This window comes from Oryctolagus cuniculus, chromosome 19 (genome assembly GCF_051225735.1).
Source record: "Oryctolagus cuniculus isolate XC-2025 breed Fujian yellow rabbit chromosome 19, ASM5122573v1, whole genome shotgun sequence".
In the NCBI taxonomy this organism is placed as follows: domain Eukaryota; kingdom Metazoa; phylum Chordata; class Mammalia; order Lagomorpha; family Leporidae; genus Oryctolagus; species Oryctolagus cuniculus.
In genome coordinates, this window is record NC_142885.1 from 66,910,976 (window position 1) to 66,936,756 (window position 25,781).

At 47.6% G+C, this 25,781-nt stretch overlaps 1 protein-coding gene and 2 long non-coding RNA genes across 7 annotated transcripts in view; 1 reads left to right on the plus strand and 2 right to left on the minus strand.

The window, feature by feature from the left end:
- Positions 1-20,662, minus strand: part of LOC149120638 (uncharacterized) — a 39,552-nt gene extending 18,890 nt beyond the window's left edge. Inside the window, exon 1 of the long non-coding RNA XR_016225952.1 lies at positions 20,107-20,662. This is a non-coding gene — a long non-coding RNA (uncharacterized LOC149120638). The remainder of the gene's footprint in view (positions 1-20,106) is intronic.
- RBFOX1 (RNA binding fox-1 homolog 1) overlaps positions 1-25,781 on the minus strand; it is a 1,595,659-nt gene that overhangs the window by 1,085,271 nt on the left and 484,607 nt on the right. The gene's annotated exons all lie outside the window — the stretch shown is intronic.
- Positions 1-25,781, plus strand: part of LOC149120636 (uncharacterized) — a 1,089,735-nt gene that overhangs the window by 926,242 nt on the left and 137,712 nt on the right. The window lies entirely within an intron of this gene.

Here is a 25,781-nt window from a genome sequence, read left to right on the forward strand (position 1 = left end):
ACATCACTGTCTGTTGCAGACAATGTGCGGAGTCTTTGCAGAACAAATCAAGTTAAGATGCAGTCACTGGAGTAGGCTCTGATCTAATAGGCAAGTGTCCTCATAAGATGGGGAAACTTGCATGTGCAGACAAAGAAGGAAGACAGGGTGGGGACAGGAACCCTGGGAGAAGGCTTTGCAATGGAGGTAGAGGGAAGAGAGATACAGTCCAGGCCCAAGAACCCCAAAGATTGCCAGCAAACCACCAGAAGCTGGCAGAAAGGAAGGGCGGGCCTCCCTACAGGTTCATGTAGGGCAAGCCCTGCAGACACTTGGATTTGAGGCTTTCTGCCCCAGAATCCCAGTGAGATAAATACGTATACTTCTTAGCCCTCAAGTTTTTGGTGCTTCCCTATGGCAGCCCGAGGAAACTGACATACAACCTTACAGGGTCTCTGGGCAGACATGATGAGAAGGGGCGTGGAATACGCCCAGGACAGAGTGTAGCAGGTGACATGCATGCAGTCAAGTTCCTACCCAGACAAACAACAGTTAGTGATTTTTTTTTAGACCATACTAGACAGGCCCTGGAATGCACAGTATTGGACTTTAGGCAAATGGGACTCTCATCACGAACTTGGAATCCAGACTCAGTTCTTTCATTTCTAAGTCTCTTCCATAGTGAACTTTCATCCCTCACCTGGACCCTTGAGGAGGTCCCTCATCTGCCTTCCTTGCAAAAATGCTGCAAGCCTCAACTGGGAAAATACACATTCAAAACTCTCTGTAGTTTGAAGTACCTTTCATTTAGCAGAGCCAGGAAGACAGGCCCTGGGGTTCTTGGGGATCAACTGAACCACACCCCACATCTGCAATTAATGCAACGTGATCGTCTGAGCTTTCAGTGGGAGTGGTCACTGCGGGGATGAGGGAGGCGTCTCTGCCCAGCACAAGCTGAGGTGTCAAGCAAGAGCACACCTAGCCGGCTGATGCAGGCACAGGTGCCTTGTGGCATAGCCAAGAGCATGTGTGCCAGGCCAGAAGGGAAACGGCATGCAAGCCAGGATGGTTAGAGCTCTGGGAATAAAGGATTCTGAAGAGCAAACAGAGAGAGAGGTAAGAGGCTGGGCTGTCCTGGCTTTACTGAGCCACGTCATCCATTTTTATTTCATCTTTGTATTTTTTATAAAGGTTGGAAGAGGGAAGAGAGGAGGTGAAGTCACCTTATTTGAATATTGAAAAGATGCACTCACCATTACATAAAGATTGGATTCGAAGGGGAACAGGGAGAAGGTTAGGGGTAAGGAGTCCAGATGTGGGTAGCTCAGATTAAAGGAGCTGCAGTCCATCTGGGAGACGGAGGAGAGATTCTGAGGTGTCGCTTGGAGAAAAGCCATTATGACTACTTTTATCTCCTAATTTAATTCAACTCAGGTCCATTGGAATGCCTTCTGTCTCCTCCCTGACAGATGGTCAGCTTATAAAAAATTTCATTAGTTTAAACTGAATATCCTATGCTCAATCATCCTTTTCCATACCAGCTATAAAAATAAACTCTTAACTAATAACCATAAAAGCAGACATGTGCAAACAACGCTAGAAGCAAAGGTGACAGAGTCCAAGTTAGATCAAGCCCAATAACAACACTGGCACCGAAGCATCTTCACTGACCAGTTCTACGTGTCCAGTGCCATTGTATTTCACATCGCCTTTCAGAGATGAGTGTTTCCATCTCTATCTTACCAATGAGGACAGAGAATTCCGAAAGGCGCAGAAATTTGTCTAGAGGGTTCCCGTTAACTCTGCTGTTGATGTACAGCAAGTGAAATTCTAAGTGCGAGCCTCACACGCATCAAACCTCTTATAGGGAGTCAGGAAGTTAATGAAAATGGCATTTTGATTCAACAGGATTGGAAGCTAAGAAAGAACAATCTAAGTAGTTGATGATAATGAGATCAGAGTTGAACTTCCATATAAAAATTCCTGTTATGTCCTGTGAATCACTCAACTACAATGCTTCCCAGAACACCAGTTTACCTAAACTGCACAGTGAAACAGAAATAACTCAGGTGCAAATAGTCCCCAGGTGTTTTTTTTGCATTGGAAAGGGGCAAATAGTTCTTTCCTAACAGCAGTGAACAATTTTGCTACCATCTAGACATCTTGGTCTGAATCCATTCCATGTTGTCAGATTAATTTCTAGGGCCTATGCATGCTATGGACCGGAACTATCTCCCTCCTCTCAAAGTGGAGACCAAGTACCAAATAACGGGCACCACCCTTAGCCGGCACAGTGCCCCCTGAATGAGAAGCTTGGCAACACCAATGGCCGTGCGTGAAGCACTCGACTGGCACAGAGGTGGCAGACCTGGGCAAGTCGCCCTCGTATGTTAAGCAGCTCACACGGCCCAAGACGGAGCCACTCAGCGAAGCCTCAACACCTGGCAAAGCCAAGCCATCACAGATGGTGCTTAGCACTGTCTCACCCCGTTGTGCCTCTGCAGGTGAAAGGCAAAGTGCCCTGTGCTTTGTTGTCACCCAAATGCCCAGACGACTCTTCTTCCTTGCGCCTCTTTCTCCTGCATAGGTGCTGTCACTTTTCCCAAGGCAGAGCCCGCCGTGACATTTCAGAAAGCTCATCTTACGGAGTGCTTAGAAGGATCCTCTAACTCCCTCTAAGTTGCTTTCGTGATCCCTAGGGAACGACTCATACAACCCTGTGGACTGTCCCCACCCCTGCTAAGGTGCCTCTCTCTCCAACCAGGCAAAAATTATTCAGGCCAGAAGGGCATCTAAGTGCAAAACAAAGAACAAACACAGCAGCCAAGGTCTTCTCTGAGCCAACGTGAGGTATGAAACGTGCAGATCCCAAAGTGAGAGGAGGCGGCATCTCAGACGAGGAAGAAATAGGCTCCCAAGGTGATTCAGAAGTCACAGAAAAGCAAGCAAGAATTTTTCAGGCAGACTCTGCTTGTGCTTCCCACCAAGTCGAAGACACTGTGAAGGGTCTCTGCCCGTCCCCCCTTTCAAGGCACCGGCAGTAAAGTTCCTTCATGATGGCCAGCCATTCCAGCGCTCAGAGTTCCTGAATTCAAAAGCTATAGGCTGTGGGCAGACACACCATCCTGGGAATTTTAAACATGAAGCTAAGAGAACGGTTTCTACTCCTAAAGAATCCTGACACGTTACACCTAAGGTGTGACGTGCACCTGCGCCGCATTCTGAGGACACCTTTCATCCTCTGTCAAACGTTGAGCTCGTTTCCATTGGAAGTGAACAAAAATATTGATTGGAATTGGCGTGTACATAATCAATGGCGGATAGACTGGCCCCAGGAAGGAGAGCAGAATGGGGGGTGGGGACCATAAACCACGGGGGGGCCAGGGAGCAGAGAGATGCCACACTGTGATGACAAACACCCTTGCAGACTGTGACTCAACACCGTGCGGTCCCCATTAAGGCACCAAGAGGAAGTCAATGGTAGGTTAATGAGGTTCGCAGACAGCCCCAGAAAAAGCGCCGATCCTGGTGCCCAAGAAGGCAGAACCAGTGTCTAGGACTGTGGTCCCACGCAGCGAAGCTGATCACACCATTACCCACGCAGGCATCTCTCGGCTCAGTGGACATCGGCTCAAGGGAAAGCGGGAGGCGGGGTGAAGCACACCTGCATTCACCCCGGGGTGGGGCAGGCAGGGTGGGGGAGGGGGAGGGGGTCCTAACCCACACACAGGCCCACCCCGTGCTAGGTGCTCTGTGAGGAGGACGAGCAAACAGAGGAGCACCTTCCCTATGGTCAGGCACGGCTCGCAGCGCTCAGGGTTACCTTACGAGCAGAGGCAAACCGGGGGTGCCAACGTGAGCTGCACCTCCCCAGGCAAGCTTCTCCCTGGGTTCACCTGTTCGGACGCTCGAGCTGGAGAACGGAGGTTATTTTAAGCATTCCTAGCTCATCTGTCACATGAAGTTTAGAGGGAAGCTCTCACCTGAGGCCCAGCACACCACCTAAGCACTGCTACATCGTCCGTCCCCCTCCAAGCTACCCCATTAGCCTACACCTTGGTGTTCTTACTTCTCCCATCCCAGACCCACCCCAAACCAACCCCTATGTAGGTGCCAGAGATGTCTATTTAACACAATCATCTCATATTCCTTCCCTACATAAAACTATCTTTCCATTGCACTCGGATAAAAGAAAATGGTTACTACCATCTTCCACTTGCTCTGCCCTACCTAAGGTGCCACGGAGTCACCCGGCATCTCAGTCAACCTTAGGTCATTATCCCAGGATCTCTCATTTACAGAAACCCTGATTGGTTCCTGGTGACATGGTTGCTGCTTGCTCTTGGCTCTTTTCCCTTGTATAAGGAAGCTCAGTAGGGTTCTGGGTGGCGATTTCCACCCACAACCAATGGACTATTGTGTTTTCTCACCACCAACATATGAGGGTCCCAATGCCTTCACAGGATGGACACTTGTGACTTTGCACATTACCGCATTACCGCCATCATAGTGGGTATCAGGTGGTATCTCATCATGGCTTTGATCTGAATTTTCCTACTGACAAATGACTCCAAACACCTTTCTGTGTACTGAGTGGAAGTGGTAGCTGCACTACATTGTGAATGTACTGACCAGCACTGAACTGAGTATGTTAAAATGGTTTTATCATGAGTTGTGCCTGAGTTCAAATTAAAGGCAAATATACACCAAGATAAAATTAATCTGTCAATCACACCTCACAGATCCTAGGGCATCCATTTCTTCATCTTGCTCCACAACTCACTACCTACATCCAGCTAATTATTACAGGTAATTATTTAATTAAATTCATATATAAATACAAATTTAGATATAATGTTTTTTACTTTTTCTGCACAAAAGAACGAGTGCTGTTTGGAAGTCTGGAAGCCTCTGCTTTGAAGCAAGTCACTGTCTTCTCTTGTCAGCTGCGATACCTCAGTGCACAGGCTCAGTGTCTCTGTTCGAATGGAAGAGTTTATAATCTTGACAATGGCAAAAATTCAGACAGTGCAGTCCAGACACATGAAGTGCAGCGCAGGACAACCGTCCATGGGTGATGCCGGCATATGGGCGTGACCTCTGAATCACTGCCTGGGTTCACATTCCAGCTCCATTGCTCTCATCTTTCTTTCTTGACCACATCACATAAATGTATCTAAGCTTCCTGCTCCTCAACTGTATAATGGAGATAAGAATGGTGCTGACCCATACTGTCAGGAGGATTCGGTAATAAAGCCATGATTCAGTTCATGTTAGTGACTATGTATCAATAAGGATTCCATTCATCCAAAACTGTGAGCTGCTTTATTTCTCCTTGGGATGCACTGTGGTGCAGAGGCGTCCACATCCAAGCCTGTTTCCCTCGGCCAGTGCCCTGCTAAGTCTTGCTGTTCACAGTGGGCCTGAAGGCCAGCAGCATCAGCATCACCTGGAAGATGCACAGAAACACAACATCTGGGGCAGGTACTGTGGTGCAGTGGGTTGGGTTGCTGCCTGGGACACGTGCATTCTATGGCAGAACACTGGTTAGAGTCCCAGCTGCTCCACCTTTTAGCTTTCTGGTGATGCACTTGATGACTCAAGTACATCGAGTCCCTACCACCCAAGGGAGAGACCCGGATGGAGCTCCTGGCTCCTGGTTTTGGTTTGGCCCAGACATCTGGGGAGTGAAACAATGGATTTAAGATCTCTTTGTCTCTCTCCTTCTCTTTCTGTCACTCTTGTCTTTCAAATAAATCAATCTTTGAAAAGAAAAGCAAAGCACAGTTTCAGGCTGCACTGCAGATCCACTGAGCAGAGCATGAGTTTTGGAAAGATTGCTCGGTCATCTTATTCCCTCCAGAGCTCGAGAAGTCATGGTACAGAACGCAAGAAGGACAGGACACTTGAGCTCATCTTCTACAGCAGGGCTGTGAGCAGCACTACCCACACCCACAGTCTTGCAGCACACACAGCTGTACAGCTGGCTACAGACAGACCAGAATCCAGTATCAGCAGAGTATCAGAGTGAACAAAACTCACTTAGCACAAATAATTTAGATAGGCCATGCCCTTGTCTTCCAAATCTCTGAGATTTCTGGCAATGTCATCCTGTCATTCTTATTTAATGCTCGTGAGTGAAACAAGTCACAAGAATGCATAAGTGAACTTGACCATGGCAACTGATGTTTACTAATGCGCTCCTTGATCTCCCTTTAATCTCTGCAAACTCCCTTTTCACTTGGGACCCATCTCCACTTGTTGTGCCTCAGACACCTACCATAAGCATCTGGGCACCTCCTAGAGCTCTGAGACACCTCACCAGTCAGTAGCTCCAGAAATGCCATTGCTTGCTGCTAAATATAATTAGACCTATCACACTTCAAGAACAGAAGGAAAATTTTATACAAAGTAAAAAACAAAAGGCCTCCCGGGCCCCCCACCGTCCTTTTGTGACAGAGCTAATTTAAAATGCAGTGCATCATCAAAGCCACATTACTCTGATGATACAGAATTTATGAGGGGTGTCCCACTTTATATTATGCATTAACTCGAAGTCAACAGGGGAGGACAATAGGGGACACAAATTAGGATGAGCAAAACATTTAGAGTCAAATGGATATACTCAGTCACATGCTGCTAAAAACATAAATGCTAAGTGGTAGCTATTTTTTTTCCCTTCCTACAAGATTCACTAGGGCTGGGGAAGTCTTGAAACTCCTGAGTAGACTGATGGCTCACCTCAAACTGTCGGCTGTGTTTACACTCAAGATGCACAGTGCTCCTGTAAATCAGATGGTACCGGCATTGACAAAAGTATTTGGTTATCGATATCCCTGTCACTTCCACAATAATTGGATTTCCATCCCAACCATGTCAAAACTACAGATTATGCCCCCTGCATTTGGTGGATTCCCTGGAAATAAACATGTGTGAAGTTTCTGAGTGGAAGCAGACAAGGTCTCTTAGTGGGTGAAGGTTCAGGGAAGGGTCAGCTCTGCAGGGAGAACACAGGGAAAGCGAAGAAACAGACAGCGAACTGGATTCTAAAGATGCACCACACCACTAACCAGGGCAGGCAAGAGTAGACAAGGAGAAATGGTGCTTACGCCTCATGTAAGCGTTACACAAGAAGTGATTAAATACACTCATGTTCGGTGCTACAGCCACGAGAGAGATGGAGGAGTCGGGTACAAGCACCTTAGTTTCTGAACCTTGCTCAGATCCAAGGTCAGGTTTGTGTCAGATTCTTGGTCTTTAAAGAAATCCTGAGGCCAGCGCCGCAGCTCACTAGGCTAATCCTCTGCCTGCGGCGCCGGCACACCGGGGTCTAGTTCTGATCGGGGTGCCGGATTCTGTCCCGGTTGCCCCTCTTCCAGGCCAGCTTTCTGCTGTGGCCAGGGAGTGCAGTGGAGGATGGCCCAAGTGCTTGGGCCCTGCACCCCATGGGAGACCAGGAGAAGCACCTGGCTCCTGGCTTTGGATCAGCGCAGTGCACCGGCCACAGCACGCCGGCTGCAGCGGCCATTGGAGGGTGAACCAATGATAAAGGAAGACCTAACTCTCTGTCTCTCTCTCTCTCACTGTCCACTCTGCCTGTCAAAAAAATAAAAATAAAAAGAAATCCGGAAGCAACTGATTGATTGCATCATTCATTCAATCACTGACTAAATCCATGAAACACCAGGCACTGTGCATGAGTGGAAGACAGGTAGGCAGACATACTTGACATGGTAAGAATCTTCACAGAGCTGACACACAGTGAAAACAAAAACACAACCACGTTGGATGAGGTGAGAGGAGAGACAGACAACAGTGCAGGAGCAGGTAAGCACAGAGCTCTGACCCGGGGGAAAGGAGCCAGGAGATGTCCAGTGAACTCCATCTAGACAATTGCCCTACACTAACAGTACATGCGCAGAACTTCAAGACTGACCTCTTTGACTTTTTTTCAGTGTGGTCCCTCAATTTCCATCTTAAAATTAGGTTCAGACAAGCTCTGAATGGAAAGAAAGTGACCAACCTTCTTCTTGTCCTGGGACGGACGGAGGGCGTTTCCACGATTTGAAACTGCTGACGCTCAGACAAGAAAAGGCCCTATCAAAGAAGGAGGTACCTTCCTCTGAAGGGAGGAGAGACCTTCCACTTTGTGACCCTGTTGGAATAAGATCGAAGTTGGCAAACTCAAAAGGCTTCCATAGCCTTGGCAACTCATGAGTAGAGCCCACGGAGATTACTGATGCCATAAACAAGAGTGTCAATTTGTTAAGTCAACAACAGGAGTCACTGCGTACTTACTTCTCATGTGGGATCTGTCCTTAATGTGTTGTCCAATGTGAAGTAATTCTGTAACTAGTACTCAAACAGTATTTTACACTTTGTGTTTCTGTGTGGGTGAAAACTGATGAAATCTTTACTTAATATATACTAAACCGATCTTCTGTATATAAAGATAATTGAAAATGAATCTTGATGTGAATGGAATGGGAGAGGGAGCGGGAGATGGGAGGGGTGCGAGTGGGAGGGAAGTTATGGGGGGGGAGCCATTGTAATCCATAAACTGTACTTTGGAAATTTATATTTACTAAATATAAGTTAAAAAAGAAAAAGGCCCTGACCAACCAGGACCCGTTTGCCTTTCCAACCCAAAGTCATAATCCAACCAGAGTACACCCCTCATCTCCTCTTCACGGGGCACACATGGGCTGCCTCTGAATGTCCATCATTCAAATCCTTCTCCATTTGCAGGGGCTTAGACCTCCCACCACAGGAACAGATCTGTTTTGTAGATGGAAGGCAGTGTGGCCAGTTTGACCACGAGAACACTCTCCACTATTCATTCAAGTGAAGCATCCCTAAAGCAAAATACAAAACGCTCCAAAATCTTCAAGTTACTGAGCACCAAACCGGCACAAGCGGGAAACTCCACAGCTCATCTCGCGTGCGAGGGTTCAGTGAAAATGCAGGAGAGAGAGAGTTCCTGGCACAGCAGTGAAGACGCCGCTTGGGATGCCCACACCCCGTATCACACTGCATGGGTTTCAGTCCTCGCTCTGCTTCCAGATCCAGCTTCCTGCCACTGTGCACCCTGGGAAGAGGCAGGCAATTGCCCAAGTACTTGGGCCCCTGCCACCCTTAGGGGATACTGGAATGAGTTCCAGACTGCTGGCTTTGACTTGGCCTAGACCCAGCTGTTGCAGACATTTAGGGAGTGGGCCAGTGAATGGAAGCTCGCTCGCTCTCTCTCTCTGCCTTTCAAATAGATACACATATTTTTAAAATAAATACTACCTTAACATAGAAGACAACTGTAGGGCCTTCGACACATCCAGGAAAGGAGGAGATGCACCTTTCCAGGAGCCAGAGGCAGCCCCAAGACCCTTCACGCAAGAGGCAGAGATCAACCTGCAGAGTGAAAGGGGGTGGATGACCCCCCCAGGCTGCTCTGCAGCTGCCTCCTTTGCCTGAGAGGACCCAGGGGGTGCAGTTCTCCCTTTTCACTCACTCTTTGTGAAACCAGAATGGGTGCACCCTGAGTTCCCACGGCAGAAGATTAAGAGCTTCCTAAAGGCACCTCCACCAGACGCCTGCTCTCCTCTCGGGATGGATTCAAGCAGAGGCCCCTGGGCCTGAGCTTGACCAATGGGATATGTTCTCCTGGGATCTTCCCCCTGGGGAAGACAGAGGCAAAGCTAGAACTCGCTTCCTCCCGTGGGGGAGACCTCAGGGTTGCTCCATGCCTGCCAAACTGCCGTTCATCAATCTGGACTCTGTATACTTCCAAATAACCGCTAAGAAGTCGCTTGTTACTAACTGAAGGGGGAGGAAATTGGTTTCTGTTGCTTGCAACCAATAAACCCTAATTGGCCCACAAAGTGAAGACTGCCCCTGTAATTAATGGCAATGTTTAATTTCACTCCTTTGTAAATTGGGTTGATATTCATACATGAAGGATAATTACTTTGTTCTCGTGTAATCCCTTTTGATGTTATAAATCTCCATTATGAAGCCCTATCTGGGTGCATGAGAGACTATCTCTACTTCCTAGAAAGGCCTATTAGACCACAGATGCTCACAGAGAGGGTCATTCATTACCCTGAGACATGGACACTGAGGGACACTCTCAATGAAACACTAAAGAAGTTATTCTGATACAACAAAAGGAAGTGCTATCAAAATTTAAAACTATGGAAAATAATTTTTTTTACCTTGTTCTCAGTTTCACGCCAGATTATGTTAAATATAATTAAAATCAGGACAGAGATAGATCTCAGGAGAAATCCAGGAATAAGTAAGAGGGTTTAGCAACACTTATCCTCTGCCTGCGAGCCGAGGCACCTGCTTCTGAGCTCATCCTCGAAGCCATTTGTCCATGCTAAGAAAAGCACTTCATCTGCAGAAGCGCCTGCAAGAGGGGGAAACTTAAACTCCATGCCACAGTTGGATGTCTGCTTCTGCAGCCAACTTGATGGGTATCCGAGAGACATCCCTAAGAACTGGAGAAAAATAGACTGGGAGAAAGGCTGGGTGGGAGTATGGAAAAGAGAGGCAGCACACCCCCACTCCACTTTTGGCACGGCTGGCAGGAACAAGTTCAATGCTGCTCGTGTAGCTGCAGCACAAACAGCAGAGCGCGAGCCAACTTCCAGTGCACTCCAAGAAGGTCACCTGCAAGGTGAGGGAACTTGAGGAACGGACCCAAGGAAGGGCGTAGACTGAGGCTTTCCCGCGATTACATTTTCCACCTCCAGAATCTTAGGAGCATTAGGACAGAGTCGGAATTTGAATATTTACCACGCAGCAGCCAGGCAGGCAGCAACAGAAGAATTCAGGAATACAACAGCACGTTGGATTTTTTTTTTTTTTTTTGACAGGAAGAGTGGACAGGGAGAGAGAGAGACAGAGAGAAAGGTCTTCCTTTTGCCGTTGGTTCACCCTCCAACGGCCACCGCGGCCAGCATGCTGCGGCCGGCGCACTGCGCTGATCCGATGGCAGGAGCCAGGAGCCAGGTGCTTTTCCTGGTCTCCCATGGGGTGCAGGGCCCAAGCACTTGGGCCATCCTCCACTGCACTCCCGGGCCACAGCAGAGAGCTGGCCTGGAAGAGGGGCAACCGGGACAGAATCCGGCGCCCCGACCGGGACTAGAACCCGGTGTGCCGGCGCCGCAAGGTGGAGGATTAGCCTAGTGAGCCACGGCGCCGGCCCAGCACATTGGATTTTACAGCCATGACTGTGTCTCTCCTTTCCTGTCTCTCTTCCTAGAGCTTAGAAGCAAGGGACCTCCATGGCAAAGTCTTCCCTTTTCATTCCAAGACAAAAGAAGGAATGAAAAATATACAGGGCACCTCAAATGTTTCATAGTTAATTGAATGATGAGTTTCTTTCAGAGCAGAACAACATGTGTGTGTGTGTGTTTGGTTCATAACATACATTCCCCATCAACTTTTATTTAAGATCCCTCATAGGGTGCTCCCTCTTCTCTTTCGGAACTGGAGCTTACTTGTTCATACGGGAAGAGAAGATGTCGTCAATGCATTTTAAGAGAAATCCTTTGCATGAGAAAATAGCTCAGACATAAGCATCTGTTGTGACTCTACGCTCATAACCCTAAATGACTAATAAGTAGAATAATCAGTTCAAGATGTAATTAAGAGATGGGGAAACTGTGCAAGCCTTCGCTGTCAGGAACAGTGAGTCAAGGAAAGGAAAACGCTATGGTTTATGTCCCACTGAGCCGAGGACGATCAGTAAACCAGTGACAGGGCTCAGTAAAAATGTGACATAAAGGAACCTAAGACATGCCACCCAGATTCCCAAGTGTTAGTGCAATGGCGTGTTCTTACAGCTGTAAACGTGGTGCCCTACACGTGACGGAGTCCAGGCAATCACTGGACAATAATCCATCAGTGGCTGTCATTCCAACACATGCTGATCTCATCTCATACAACAGCATGCTGACTCGGGATTTTATGCAAGGTTATTTTTAATGCATAGTGGAGTTTGCAATCCTTGGAACATACTTTCGTTTGGATAAGAGTTTGTAATCAAAGTAAACTTTTCCACTTAAATATGTCTTTGACAATGCAAACTTACATAGGTAACAGGTGGAAGCACACCTTCACAATATATTTTAAAGTAAGAAGGTGGGGGCTGGAGTTTAGGGGTGGTTTCCAACAAACATTTCCCATTCCCCAGGGGCTGAATAGACCATGCATCTCTAACACCTGCCTTCAAAAATTAACTGCTCTTCATGTGCAGAGAAAGAAACTTAACTGATAGGGGTGGAGCTGTGGTACAGTGGGTTAAGATATTGTTTGCAATGCCTGCATCCCATATTGGAATACCAGCTGGAGGCCCAGCAATTTTCTGCTTCTTATCCAACTCCCTGGTAAAACACAGGAGAAAGAGGTAGGAGATGGCCCAAATGCTTGGGCCCCTCCCACCCACACAGGAGACCCAGATGGAGCTCCTGGCTCCCAGCTTCAGGCTGCCCCAGCTCTGGCCACTGTACCATTTGGAGAACGACCAGCAGATGAAGATCTATCACTTTCTATCACTTTGCCTTTCACGTCAATCAATCAATCAATCAAACTGATAATGTTCAAACATTGGTCATTTGTACATGCTTATTCCGTAGGCACTCATATGGCCTGTACCACACTGTATTTCACCTAGAAGCAATTTTTCCCACCAGGGCATGTTTGGCAATGCCTCGACACATTTTTTTCTTGGTACAACCTGGGCAGGTGGTGGGGTGTGGTACTACTGTCCTGTCATAGTTGATGTCAAGGATACAGGTGAGCACCATACAGTGTGCAAGACAGCTCCCCTGCACCCCGAAGTATCCACTCTCAAACAATGCTGTGGCTTTCAAACTGCCCTGCACAGGTGACATCAAGATGAATAAGCCACTGCCCTCCAGGGACTCACAACCAAGACACAGTTTTGAAATCATATCCATCCCATTAAACTGACACAGAATCACAAATGGCTATTTCTACCAGCTCCAATTTCTACCCGTTCCAAATATAGGAAGTGTGAAGGACACCTCCCTTTCCCAGCTGTTCACCGTTTTCTCTCGTTGCCTTTGGAGATGACGATGCAGCAAACGTGCACATCGAGAGGCGGGACACAAGGTCATTTTTTATTGGCTCTACAATGACTGTGCATTGATGGTGGTTTTATCCAAACATTTATAATGTGTTGGAGACTGTTCAAACAGTTAGGCAGCTTGTCAGTTTTCTAATGAGTGAGGCGTCCTGAGATTGGAAATTAGAAGTCTAGTCGTCCCTGACAGCTAAAGGACGTGCCACACACATCTTGGGTGTTTCTGTGGGCAACTACGTGCAGGACACATGTCGAGGGTCAGGGGCTGAAGGTGACAAGGTCCAGACAAGGTTCAGGGACACTGCAATGCTACTTTCTGGGTGAGACAAAGGGAAGCGTTCCCATTGGGTGAATCACCGGAATGAGGATTCACGTGGTCTCTGGAGGTGAGAGGCACGTAAGGTGGAAAACAAACTGAAAATAGAGAGATACATGTAGACAGGGTACACAGAACACGAAATGGCAAGAGGAAACAGGAGTCCAGCTGCAGAATGGCAAAGGGGCAGAGAGAGATGGCAGTGGATCAAGTATGACATCATCAATGACAGAGAGGGACATTGTGTGGCACTGTGCCTAGGAGGCATGGGAGGGAACCAGAGACGCACACCCCTGCCCTGCTGAGGCACTGGCTGTGAACACCAACTTCCTCTCTCCTGAAAGCTAAGAAAGAGAACTCCAGACCGAGGGTCACTCTGCACTCCAACTTTGGAAATTAAGGCACTGGTTCTCCAGGATCCATAACCAGGTGGCTTTTGACACAATCAAGACCCATTTTTAATAGAAGGAGTTTCCACATCATTGCAGGTGCATATCATTAAGTTTAGAGGGTATTAAATAATAAAAAAGGCATTTCAGGTAGTCCTAAATGAGGTAACAGACAGGCAGAAATGTGCCAACCAGAATCCATAAAAATCACACAACATTCAACTTGAATACAAATCCATACATTCCAAAGGCAGAAAACACAGATGAAAAACAACCAAAAACATACTAAGTAGGGGGAAATTACAGAATAGTGTGGATAGGATTAGTGCTTTGGGATAGAAAAGGGGAGGGTATATATACATATAGCTTAGTTCATATGTGAGATACACTCTTTCTGGAAAACACGTCAGACAACACAGAAAAGCAACTGGCAAGTAACAGTTGGTGCTGGGATATGAAATGAGGAGACCAGATAGCAAGGGTAGAAAGGATACTTATTTTTTCCTCTATAAACCTTCTTCTATTTCTAATCTTTAAAAAGATTTCAACATGTTCAATAACAGGCACATTAATTTGGAAAGAAAGGCCACCAGTAGCAAAAGACTAATGAAGATATTAGTCAAATTCCTTTGAGATGCAGTTTATAATAACATCTGACCACAGTTCTGAGTTACATTCCCGGAATTCAAGCTCTCTTCTGTCAATGGATCGGCCTGTAACCTTGTTTCCTATCTTGATTTATGGCTTTTTCATGCAGTGGGGACAGTAATAACACCTACCCCATAGTGTGTTTCTTGCAAACATGAAGTGAGATTCTATGTGTAAAGCAGCTAGCCATATGCCTAGCACAACAAGGATGACTACAGCAAATACGACCACATTCCAAAGCAAGGCCGTTTGGTGCACATACTGGTAGAATCCTTTAGCTGGCAACAGAGTTCTGACAAACAACTCAGAGCTTTTCAAGAAGGCGTTGGTGGGCATGAGTGGTGTTAATGACCCTCCCATGTGGCACAAGACAAATGGCTGCACTTTCCCAATCCATAACAGCTGCATCAAAACCCAGCACTCAATCGAGCCCTTCATTTTAAACATAATTAGGGGCCAGCGTTGTGGTATAGTGGGTAAAGCTGCTGCCTGCAACACTGGTATCCCATATGGGCGGGGGTGCACGTCCTGGCTGCTCCACTTCCAATCCAGCTCCCTGCTAATGCACCTGAGAAAAGCAGCAGCAGATGACCCGGGTGCTTGGATCCCCGCACCTACGTGGAAAACTCGGAAGAACCTCCTGGCTCCTGGCTTCGGTCTGACCCAGCTCTGGCCATTGCGGCCACTTGGGGAATAAATCAGCAGATGGAAGAACTCTGTGTCTTTGTGTTTAACGCTGCTTTTCAAATAAATAAAATAAGCTTTTTAAAAAAACATGACAATTCAGTCATGCATCAGTGTACAATTAGCTTCTGCACTAAAACCTGATGACACGAGTTTGAGTTGTGTGAGGAGCTTCTGGCCACTCTTTCTTAGGAGTCACCTGACCTGCTGTGATCAACCAAGGGCAACCAAAAGCAGCTACACTCTGTATTTCCAAGCAAAGGATTCTGGAACTGTAATCGAACAAGAAACAGCAAAGAGTTAACCAGCAAGAGCAGGATGAGCTTTGAATGGCTCTGAAATACAGAATGGGTAAGGCTAGCTGGAGGTTTACTTTATACTACATTCAACGCAAACACTGCATGCCTCATCCTATCCTCTTTCTCTACTGCCCACCCAAGGGATGTGCCTGTGGTCACCCTTACGAGGAGCACGGCACTTCCGACGGCTTAATCCCATTAGTTCCCAAACTCAAAGCCAGAGGTCTTGAGTCATCTTGACTTGACCTTCAGCCCCAGCACTCAAGCATCAATAATGCCATGGGCTCTTTCTAGCTTCCTGGCTGACACAGGTGTTTCACATACATGCGGCCCCAGGGACTGCTTGTGTCTCTTCCCAAACACATGTGCAAACTTAATCCCCGACACCAGCAGTGTTAAGAAGCGGATCTCCGGGAGATGGTTGATCACGAAGGCAGAGCCCGCCCCACTGAGGCAGGTGACGGTTTGTAAAGGGCGGAGGGCACTAACTAGTACCTCGTTTTGGCTTCCCACTCCCTCTGCCTTGGGAGCACACAGCCTCCCCCTTCGAGGGAAGCAGCAACAGGCCATTCTTCTCCAAAGAAGAAGCCAGGCCCTCAGCAGACACTGAACCCACCCTGACCTTGGGCCTGCCCTGCTCCGGAACTACAAACAATGTCTGCCCCTGCTGGATCACAGGGTCTGTGGCATTGTTAGAGCAGAACAAACGTTCCCGCCCCTCCCTTCTGCATCTGAGCACAACATCTCTAAGCGACTTTCCCAGCATCTCTGAACCTCACTCCTCCACAAGGTCTCCACGGGGCTGCCCGTTCTTCATGGCCCAGCTCAGCGCCGCTCAGCTCCCCTGTCACACGAGCAGACTCAGATGCCGCGGCTCAAGTCATCAACAATTCCCTGAGCTCTAAGGAAGGACTCTCGGTAGTTTCTTGAGCAACTTGCCACTCCTATTCTTTTTGTTTTCTTCTAATAAAAGAAAGCATCCAATTACCCCACACATTCCTTTAAACAGAACTGTTCTTGGGAGGTGGGAGGATCAGCAAAGCCCTGGCCCCTTTTCACCAACACAGAGGTCCCTGCACAGGGTCCTGAGAGTTTCTGTTTGCCTGGAATCTCAGCTCTGACTTTATTAGGAACCAGGATACCCACAGATGTCACTAGGTAAGCTGGGGCCATACTGTATCAGGGTGGGCCCTAAACCCAACAGTTGGTGTCCTTAGAAAGAGAGATCTGCAGACACCAAAACACACAGAGAAGCAGCCATGTGACGATGGAGGCAGAGCCTGGGGTTGGGCAGGTGCATGCCAAGGAACGTCAGGATTGCCAATAAACACCAGAAGCATGGGAGACGGGATGAAGGAGTCTTCCTTGGAACCCTCAGAGGGAACACGGCCCGCTGGCATCCTGACCTCTGGGCTATAGAAGCGTGCTTTATCTGACACTCCCCTCCACGCTAGGGAGACCGAGATGAATGAAAAAGACAAGGGTGCTCATCCCATGGTGCTCTCATTCTAGCTGATGTAAACAGGCACTGGACCATCAAAACAAAACAAGGCTAACTTTAAAGAACAATGCATCCTGGGCCAGCACCGCGGCTCACTAGGCTAATCCTCCACCTGCGGCGCCGGCACCCTGGGTTCTAGTCCCGGTCGGGGTGCTGGATTCTGTCCCAGTTGCTCCTCTTCCAGTCTAGCTCTCTGATGTGGCCCGGGAAGGCAGTGGAGGATGGCCCAGGTGCTTGGGTCCCTGCACCCGCATGGGAGACCAGAAAGAAGCAATGGCTCCTGGCTTCGGATAGGCACAGCGCGCTGGGGGTGAAGCAACGGAAAAAGGAAGACCTTTCTCTCTGTCTCTCTAACTCTGCCTGTCAAAAAAAAAAAAAAAAGAACAATGCATCCTATGGAGGAGCAATGTCTTCACTGAGGATGTACACGGGCTTCCAGGACTCCTCACTGGTATGAAGAATCAGGAGATCAACACCCAAAGTCAGGAGGTCAGGGGGTGGGTTCAAGGGAGACAGGGAAAGCAAGCAGGGCCAGAGACGGAGCAGAATGTGAAGATCAGATAGAGCTGGCAGGTGGAGGCAAGAGCATAAATTAGGTTCCAAGTGCAGAGGGAGAAGACACAACCTCACCTCCTTTTTCAACAAGCCCCTGTGTATGGTTCACCTTTGCTGAAGTACTTCAGAGGTGGTCGCGATAGTCAACCTCAGTTACCTATTAACCTGGTCATTAGTATTAACCTAGTTATTTAATCCCAACCCAAGCTGTGGCTCCGGAATACTTAATATTTAACTGTATAAGACACCCTCCCCTCTTGCCATCAACTAAATTCATAGAAACAGCTCCACCCAGAATCACTCTCCGTCTGCCAAGCTCAGGCATAATCTGCAGTCTTAACTGTCTGGCTTCATTGACTGAAGTTGATGTCTTCATAAATTTCTCTTTTTTTTAATCCTCTGAATATGACAGAATTATGCATGTGCTGATGAATGATCTGCTTGGGTCAAAATGATTCCAAGATGGGAAGGTGGTTAGTCATCAATATCTTCAGAAATATCTCTGGAATTATGGCATCCCCCCCGTTGCTTTGGGATTAATAGCATTTTGCTTTATGATCCCCTCTTTGGGGGTAGGGCAAAGGCTTATCGACTTGGGAGACATACAAACTCCCTTCCTCATTTTTCAGACAACACATTGTGGGTCCCCAGAGCTCCATTAAGATGCACTGCATAATCTTTGGAAATTGATTCAAAAGAAAACAGATGCCAGCTTTTCTAGATGCACGGACATTTTTATTCTGCCAAACCTCCTTACACTTTCATTAGAAAACAAATATTTGGTTAGCAAAAGCTGGTCGATAACCTTGGTAAGAAAAAATGAGAGTTGAACTTTTCATTGCTGGGCTTAGGTGTCCGGGGCCCTGCGAAAGTCTTACTCCTCTTCCATTAACATTTCATTCAGCAAGAACCAGGTGCAGAAATAAAATGGACTAAAAAACAACCAATTAATTAAAAATAAATAAATGGACCAGTGATGATTACTTCATCTGCTAGTCTCAATGCTAAACTCTCTAAGATGTGAGGGTTCCTCATTCTTCAGCTTTCAGAGTCATCATTTTATGGGAGACTGCAATCACTTTTTGGTAACATATCTTAGTTCAGGCCCTAGAAACTACAGCACTCTTCATTTGTGGGGAGGGAGTATCTGTTTGTTGTATCTTGGTTTTCCCAGCAAGGCTGTAATCAGCTGGAGAATTCCCAAGCTAGCCCACAAGGACTTTAGTAGAAACACAAGGTGGCTTTAAATTAACACTGATGGTGTTTTAAAGAAGCAGGAGAAGGCAGGCAGGCAAGGAGGGAAAGGAGGGAGAAGGAGGGAGGGAGGGAGGGAGGGAGGAGTGGGGAAGAAGGGAAGGAGGGAGGGAAGGAGGGGAGGGGGGAGGGGAGGAGGGAGGGAGGGAGGGAAGTGGAGGAAGAGACACATGGGAGGGGAGGAAGCCTTCAATCATGATTAAGGAGGAGGGGCACAACTCGCAGCAGAATGGAAGGATGTCCTGAGTTTACAGGTAACATATCCATTCTTTAAAACAAAAACAACTTTCCCTTGGCCAATGAGTAACAGTAACACAGTCTTTTAAGCTCCTCATCACAATTTCTGTTCTCTACAGTGTAACCGATACCCACTGTAGTTAGACATTTCCCTGGCCCCATTCATCCACAGTTACAAGAAAGCACCTTTTGGGACACCTGATATTCCTGTTCCACCTGCCTAGCTGTCTCCACTCTCCACTCCTGAAAGTGGAAAGCCTTGATGAAAGGCTATCAACATTGCAGAAAGGCTACGATGATGCCGACCGACAAATCACCCTTCGGAAAATGTATGCCAATCTGCATCCCTCTAGCAGCTTTGCACTATTCTTCCTATATTTTTTTCCAGCACTGGGTATCCAGTCACCTTATGAACAATTTTTTTTTTCCAAGCAAGGTTTACCCTCCTGTCTATCAATCACAATATTCAGATTTCTTTTGGGGGAACTGCCGCTGTCCCACTGCGTCCAGTCAGGCGAGACCACTGTCCCGATGCCAGGGTCTCCCCCAAACCAAGCCAGGCCTTCAGAGGCTGAAAATCAAGGGAGCTCATTCATTCAGATGGGATTAGGGCAGAACTTAGCACAGGTCCCTCCACTCAGGCCATCCAGAGCTGCCCAGTTCCTGCTCTTTCAAGCCTGGTACTCTTTCCTTCAATCCAATGGGGCCATCCATCATTCTAGTAAATTCCTTGTTTCTCAAGTTACCTACAGTGTTCCTTGCTTAGAACCAAACAGCCCTATGGATTCAACCATTAGCTTAAATCATCTCATTTTAGATTTTCTTTTTACCCCAGACACAGATTGTGCATCCAGTCAAATGCATGATATAATGAACCATTCTCCTTTAAATTAGGACTTCATGGTCTACGAAGTATTTCTTAAATAACAATCTCACAACAACCTTCTGAGGAAGGTGGGTGTGAGTTTGTTCCAAGGATTCCACAGTTCAATCAACAACCCATTATCCAAGGCCACCATTTTATAATTAACAGCAGCATCTTATATAATCATTTACAGTAACATTTTATAATCACAGTCACATCTAAACCCTTGGGTCAGGGGCCAGTGTTGTGGTATAGCAGGTAAAGCCATCACCTGTAATGCCGGCATCCCACATAGACACTGTTTGTGTCCTGGCTGCTCCATGATGAATGCTGGCTGGAGTCCTGGCTGCTCTGCTTCTGATCTAGCTCCCTGCTAACGTGCCTGGGAAAGCAGCAGCTGTTGGTCCAAGTGCTTAGATCCCTACCACTCATGTGGAATACCAGGATGCAGTTCCTGGCTCCTGGCTTTGATCTGGCCCAGCACTGGCCATTGTGGCCATTTGGAGACTGAACAAAGATTCATAGCCTCTCTCTCTCTCCCTCTATCTCTCTTTTCCTCTCTGTAACTCTGGCTTTCAAATACATCTATTTTAAAAACCAAAACCTGGGTCAACCTCACTTTCCAGATCACGTACCCCCTGAACTTGGGAAGCCTCTTACTGAAAAAAGAAATTTCTCCTTTCTCCACGTTGCAACTGAACGCCTTAAGCGAGCCCTAAGTACCCAACAAATGAAGCAAATCACCGAGGTGTGGTCTGTGGGCGTGGAACAAAGCGCCTTAGCCAGTGAAGGGTGGAAGCACACCCTCCCGTTGAGGAAGCACGCCAGCAAGCAAGGCCGGTGGCCACCTGCCTTCCCACAGGGCCAGGTCTCCCATCACAGCAGCAGGGGCCAGCCAGGTCCTCAGCTCTGGCACATGCATGCCAGTCACCTGGGTTTGGGATTCCTTCCATCTTCCCAACCTTTCATCTTCTAAAATGGAAATCGCAAACCTCAGCAGGGATTGGACAAGAACGTGCACATTCAGTTGCACCGAATAGGAGGGAGTGGTGATTGGCCATGGCTGCAGGATTTTCCCCGTCTCCGAGGTAGGGGACACGGTCCTGAAGGCTCGACGGTGCTCCAGTGCACAGAGTTTCTTCTTCCAGAGAAAGGTAGCCAGAACCTCGATGACGATGGCACGGCAACTTCCACTTGACCCTTCTGGTGCTCAAAGCACTCCCACATACATTTTCATCTGATCTTCACTCAGCCTGGCGCGGTAGGCAGGGCAGGTATTATCAATCCCATTTAGGAGACCAATTACACAGCCAGCTCCCTCTCATCTTGAACTACAGGGAGATCTGGCTGGGTTGGCAAATCAAGTTTTCCACTTTACACCTGCAGACGGTCCACGGCAGCTTCTCATCGAGAAGGGAAAAACTAGTCAGAATAAGGCGTTTATCTTCTCACAGTTCTTGGGAGCCCACTGGGAAAGTATTTTCCCCTTTTCCTGCCCCTCCAGGAGGTAAGCCAGGGACAAAATACGTGCGTGGCTGAACTCTGGCCAAACACCATCCCTGTTTCTGCTGTCTTCAGGAAAGAATAGAGCCTAATTATTTGCTATTTCTGCAAGAATATTTATATTTCAAACAGCAGTGGATCAACTCTGAGGCCATGCCAAGGAGACTCAAGAACTGGATGGGATGGACTGTCTCCCCCACGGACAGCCCAGAACATTTTCTGTTTTTTGGGTGGAACAGTAGAATAATGGCCAGAGCATGACTGTGAATTTGAAACAGGTCTGTGGCACCCTGGGAAAACCATATAAAATCAATGACTTGGGGCTGACACTGTGGCATAGCAGGTAAAGCTGCCGCCTGCAGTGCCAGCATCCAATACAGGTGCCAGTTCGAGTCATAGCTGCTCCACTTCCAATCCCGCTCTCTGCTATGGCCGAGGAAAGCATAAGACGGCCCAAATCCTTTTGCTCTTGCACCCATGTGGGAGGTCCAGGAGAAGCTCCTGGCTCCTGGCTTTGGATCGGCGCAGCTCCAGCCATTGTGGCCATCTGGGGAGTGAACCAGTGGATGGAAGACCTCTCCCTCCCTGTCTGTTTGTCTCTCTGCCTCTGTCTCTCTGTAACTCTGCCTTTCAAATAAATAATCTTTTTTAAAAAAATCACTCTTTGTACACCCATTTGCAAAAAGATAAACAGTGAGTTTAGCAAGACAGGGTAATCACCTGTTCTATGCAAACACTTTTTCTCCCAGTAACCCTCCTCCCATGACGCTGAGGACCACTGCAAAGCTTGAGACAGTACAGTGAATCTGTCAGCTGTGTCGTTCCCAGATCACTTGTCCTGCAAGAATATTTTTTCCTCATTAAATCACATTTAAAAAATCTTGCTTAACTACTGTTTCCTTCGTAAACGGTACATGATGTTGGGATCAGACAACCCTCAATTGAATCAACACGTATTTATCAAGCACCAACCATAGACAGTCCATCAATCTCACCCACGTAGACTTCCTAACAAACAGATCCATATTTTTACCCACTGCAGGAGGAGCAACATTTGGAGATAGAAAAGAGACTGTAAGGAAATTTACAACTTCAATCAGTTCAGAAACACAAACATGAACTTACTAGAGTCAGTGAGGCATCCCGAGTATCATTTGAATGCAGGGACTCTCATTTTCCCTAAATACAAAAGGGTTATCATCATTATCACCAGACTTGGGGCCCAGGATCCTACGGGAAACCTGTTTCTCAAACAATCCACACTTCCAGGAACTGGAAAACGGAGTAATAACTCATGTGGACACAATCTTGGGCAGGAAGAGAGATGGCAGAGGATGGTGAGCACAGACAGTGATTTTAAAATCAAGTCCATCACGGGGGTGACACTTGGCAATGACCGGCTTTGCAGCTGAGAATGGGCAACAGGAAAGTGACCGTTTCAGCGGTGGTGCCCTGACTGGGGTTTCTGCAGGGTCACGAGCATTACGTATCTTGGGAAAGCTCTCAGACAACCATCATTTCTCAGTTCTCCTTGAACACAAATCCTCAAGTCCCCTCCTGGTTGAGCTGCGTAGGAGGCAAGGAATGGCTGCCAAGAGAAGCCAGCGGGAAGAAGAGAGACGCTGGCACTGAGGCGAGGGCTCTCCACTTCTCCGTCCAGCTGGGAAGGAGAGGCGGCGGCTTCGGGGAGTAATTAACTGTCACGCGCAAGATTAATTGACGACCCTCTAGTTGTGCCCTAAACACAGATGTCCTGGGATCAGGACGCAGCCCTGAATACCAAAGGTGATGGGAGAACAGTCATTTCTGGACGGGAGCAAAGTGAATCTGCAGAACTGAAGGCGATGTCAAAACGCAAGCCGCGGAGCTGGGGCCGGCCGTGTATCATCACGCCCTTCCATACAGTGGCTTGTCAGGAGCCAGCCAAGGACGTAAATCAGGAGCCAGCCTGTGCTGGGAAGTCTCTTGCTTGCAACTGGCCCACAACAAGCCACTTCTCCCAAGACACAGCCTTGGACACACTTCTGCCACATGTTTCTACATCTCTATTTATACGAAGATGTTAGAAGGAAAATTCCTAACTCTGGCATCTATACCACTATTATGCTCTCAGCTTCAGATCTAGCTGGGACCCTGCATTTGACCCAAGAGTAGATTTTGAATGGAAACAAACGTGGTAGAATTCACTGGAAGATCTCATTGTGACAAAACTCAGGGTCTTTCTCAAACACAGCATCCCATAATACCCCACAGTGTACCTTTCCTCCATGCCCTGGAAGCTTTTCCTTCCGTGAAGTTCTCTGCTAAGTACTGATGGAATTACTGCTTCATGCATATGTTTTTACCTAAGTTATCCTAGTCAAGAATGAGAATGGAAAAATTAAGACTTTTTTTTTTTTCATTTCATTCCCAGAGTGCTACAAATGCTTGGAGTTGAGTTATAAAAATCCTGAACAGTGAAGAGGTTGTCTTTCCAGGCTTTCTCCAGTGTAAAGTGCTTCTCAATAGTGTGTGCACGCTAGAGGTCTTTTAATGGACAAGCCACCATGCATGTACAAAATTCAAGAGTTCTAAGAATGAATAAACCCGGCTGGCACTGTGGTTAGTGGGTAAAGCTGCCGCCTGCAGTACCAGCATCTCATATGGGTACTGACTCTAGTCCCGGCCACTCCACTTACAATCCAGCTCTCTGCTATGGCCTGGGAGAGCAGTAGAAGACAGCCCAAGTCCTTGGGCCCCTGCACCCACATGGGAAACTGGAGGAAGCTCCTGGCTTCAGATCAGCCCAGCTCTGGCTGTTGTGGCCATTAGGGGAGAGAAACAGAGGATGCAAGACCTCTCTCTCTCTGCCTCTGCCTAACTCTTTCAAATAAAAATAAATTTAAAAAAAAAACAATGAATAAGCCTTTCATAGGTTTTCCTGTGAAACTATGCACACTTATAAACCCATAAATGTAAAACAACCCAACACCACCACAGCAGCAGGCACCTTTTATTTATTTTTTAAAAAGGTTATTTATTTATTTGAAAGGCAGAGTTACAGAGAGGCAGAGGCAGAGACAGAGAGAGAGGTCTTCCATCTGCTGGTTCACTCCCCAAATGGCTTCAAGGGCTGGAACTGGGCCAGTCTGAAGCCAGGAGCTTCTTCAGGGTCTCCCACATGGGTGTAGGGGCCCAAGGTCTTTGAGCCATCTTCTGTTTTCCCAGGCCAAAGCACAGAGTTGGATCGGAAGTGGAGCAGCTGGAACTTGAACTGGTGCCCATATGGGATGCTGGTCCTGCAGACAGCAGCTCTATCAATGACGCCACAGTGCTGGCCCCAGCAGCAGGTACCTTCTACAGAGTGTAGTGTTTTACTGTCTCCACCTGCTATCCTCCCAACTATATTACACAGGTTTGATGCTTAGGTATATTTTACAAGCACGGACACTGATGCTTAAGTTATTGTAGCTTACATGAGGTCACACGTTTTGCGTAAGGTAGAACTGAAATGTACAGCCAGGGAGTCTAAATACAGAGGTCAGATGTTCCTACAGAACCATGTGAAAAGAACACTGATTTCAGAGACTCACTGTATCTGGCAAAATCAGCGAATAATTTGCAAAGCTGACATTTGAGCTAGGTATAAAAGGATAGTGTGAAATCTGCTTGCCCAGGTAGAAAGTACAGGTGGGGCTTGTCAGTGGACAAAGCAGGCACTCCAGACAAGGGCAACAGTAAAGGCAAGAATGTTGAAGGTGAGCCTGGGAGCCAGCATTGTGACATAGCAGGCCAATTTTCCACCTGTGAAGCCAACAGCCCATATGGGCATCAGTTCATGTCCCAGCTGCTCCACTTCCCACAGAGCTCCCTGCTAATACATCTCGGAAAGCAATGGAAAGTGGCTCAAGTCTTTGAGCCCCTGCACCCACATGAGACACAGATGAAACTCCTGGCTTTAACTTGACCCAGCCATGTCTGTTATGACCACTTGGGCAATGAACCAGCAGTTGGAAGTTTGGTCTCAGTCTCTTCCTCTCCCTTTGTAACTCTGCTTTAAAATAAATCAAAGGCCAGCACCGTGGCTCACTTGGCTAATCCTCCGCCTGCGGCACCCGCATCCCGGGTTCTAGTCCTGGTCGGGGCACTGGATTCTGTCCCGGTTGCCCCTCTTCCAGGACAGCTCTCTGCTGTGACCAGGGAGTGCAATGGAGGATGGCCCAAGTGCTTGGGCCCTGCACCCCATGGGAGACCAGGAAAAGCACCTGGCTCCTGCCATTGATCAGCGCGGTGTGCCAGCCGCAGCGCACCGGCCGTGGCGGCCATTGGAAGGTGAACCAACGGCAAAGGAAGACCTTTCTCTCTGTCTCTCTCTCACTGTCCACTCTGTCAAAAAAAAAAAAAAGGTAAAATAAATCAATAAATCTTCTTTTAGATGAGCTAAAAACCTCAAAGAAGGATGCA